This window comes from Echinops telfairi, unplaced genomic scaffold (assembly GCF_000313985.2).
Source record: "Echinops telfairi isolate 266 unplaced genomic scaffold, ASM31398v2 ScPeMD7_7453;HRSCAF=8491, whole genome shotgun sequence".
In the NCBI taxonomy this organism is placed as follows: domain Eukaryota; kingdom Metazoa; phylum Chordata; class Mammalia; order Afrosoricida; family Tenrecidae; genus Echinops; species Echinops telfairi.
The window spans coordinates 2,070,965-2,073,416 of record NW_022111353.1 but is presented as its reverse complement, the minus strand read 5'-3'; the positions used below and the strand labels follow the sequence as shown (position 1 = coordinate 2,073,416).

Below are 2,452 nucleotides of genomic sequence, written 5' to 3'. Positions count from 1 at the left end.
TTAAGTTTCTTAGGGTCCTTCTTGTCTGGCATGGGGTGTCCAAGAGTCTTGATCTTAATCATATGACATACAATGAAAAGTGCCTCACTTATCTTTTTCATCTTTCTACCAAGAATCTTTCACTAAGAATTCAAGCAGGAAATAGATGATAATCTACCTACATAGAAGTGGGAAAAAGAACTTGCAATTTGAGTAGACATTAATCAATATGATTTCTTAAAAGTCTTCCAATTCTAAAATTCAATGAGTCTCAAACAATATCTAAATTATAAACCTAAGAATCACTCAATCCAGGTTATCTTGGCTTTGTGATGAAGCAAAAAGGTAGGCATTATTAACCTAAACATGCTTTTATTTTGCAGTGAACATATTGACCTATAAAGATCACCACTATTTGTTGGGTGTTCCTGAATCTATATGGCAGATTATAATACTTCTCAATAATTTTGATGGTGAACAATAATAAGCTAAAATTCCCAGTAATGAGACATGATCATTAGTTCAGCTCACCAGAAATATATTGCACAGGAAACTCCATATAATTGTTCATTTTGATCCTAAGGTATTTACAAGGATCCCAAATGCCCAAAGCAACCTGCAATCTCTCTGCTCATGTCAAGGGAACACCGTTGCCTCACCTCCTGTGGCAAAAGGAAGTTTAATATGGCCTTATTTTCTTCTCTCCACAGACCAGGTTTTATAGAGCATGCCTGATTCACAGACATCGCGGAGCCTTCTGCATAGTGTCTCCTCATACTGACTACGTCTACCTAAGCTTAGGGTGGGGAGATTCCTGGATGTGCTCTGGTGAGTGTTTTTGGACTACAGAAGGGAAATTTTCTGAATCCTGGAAAGACAATAAATTACAATGCTTTAGCACATATGATAAAGCCTATTTTCATTTGATTCGTAAAAAGCTGAAATTTAAAAGTTAGCAGAATATGTAAAATGTTTACATGAAAATTAGGAATCCACACAAGAAAGTTGTAAGCTGTTTACATTATGGAAACTTTCTGTAGAGTTCAAATCTCATCTCCCTAGCAATATTTTTCTTTGTGTGGTGATCAAAGAGCACCTGATTGGTGAATGAACCATGGGATGGATCATTTAATATTTCTTCTATTCTTATGGTTCACTGACCTTAAGAGCGATTTATAAGATATGTGAGGTCCTTTCTACACTATATATCACAGGTAGATTGCTTAAACATGATACAAAATAGGGGAAGGAAAATGATAGATCAAGATATTGTGATGTCAGAAAAAACACTTTTCATAAAGTAAGCATTAAAAATGCCCCATGACCTATGCAAAACACAAACCACAGAAAAATGGGTAAATGGAGACAGTGGTCGGGGTAAGACATGAAAAAAATAATAATTTATAAATTTTCAACGGTTAATGAGAGAGGGAGGATTGGGGATGGGGGCGGGCAATGAGGAGCTGATACCAAGGGCTCAAGTAGAAATAAACTATTTTGAAAATGATGCACAAATATGCTTCACACAATGGATGCATGTATGGATTGTGATAAGAGTCATATGAGCCCCGAATAAAATGTGTTTTTTTTAATGCCCCATTTTAGTCTTCTGTCTCCACTAAGGCAGCCCTCTTGCTCTCACTGCATGTTGGTGTTTGAAGGATGGGCCCTTCTTCACATTTATCATCAGCAATAATCAAGAAAAGTTAGCTGAACTTCAGGCTCAAATCCAGATAGGGGAAAAGGGTACAGCTCACAGAACTATGAAGGTGGTACATAGAACAGCTACAGTTGATGACGAAAAGCTTCAGAGATCTCTTTAAAAATTGGCTGGGGATAATATAGCTGGTATTGAAGAGATAAACATGATTTAAGGGGATGAAACACCATTCATTTCATTTCAACTATCCCAAAGTACAAGCTCCCCTCTCTGCTAACACATGTGCTCTTACTGGTCATGCAGAAGCCAAACAATCCACAGAAATGGTTCCTGAAATACTAAGTCAGCTTGTTGCTGACAGCTTTACAAGTCCTAGGAAATGAGCTGAACAGTTCCTAAGGCAAGTGTTGGATTGCAAAATCCCAAAGACCGAAGACATTGATGAGGAAGATGATGGTGTTCCAGATCTCCTAGAAAATTTTGATGGGGCATCGAAGAATGAAGCTAAGTAAAATCCTTCCTGGTTTTTGGAAGTTGGCAAGGACTAGATTTAACAGCTCAGCTACGTGGTTCCAAAGTTTTACAGCCAGAGAGAACATCACCTGTTTATTCCTAGTTCAATCATATAAATATTTTGTATATTAAAGATGCTGTTTGTTCAGCACTTTTGGTCATTTGATTTGCATTTTGCACTTCCTCCCAGGATCTAATATGTGGCCAACTGCAAAGTATCGGTGCAGATTGAGGGTGCTTGAGGGTTTGATTCTTGAATTTGTTTGGTTTTGGTTGGGAATTTTGTGTCTGAATGTGTGT

The 2,452-nt window shown here is 37.4% G+C and overlaps 1 pseudogene; it reads left to right on the top strand.

The window, feature by feature from the left end:
- Positions 1 to 2,113, top strand: part of LOC101654073 — a 3,559-nt pseudogene extending 1,446 nt beyond the window's left edge.
- Positions 2,114 to 2,452: the final 339 nt, after the last annotated feature.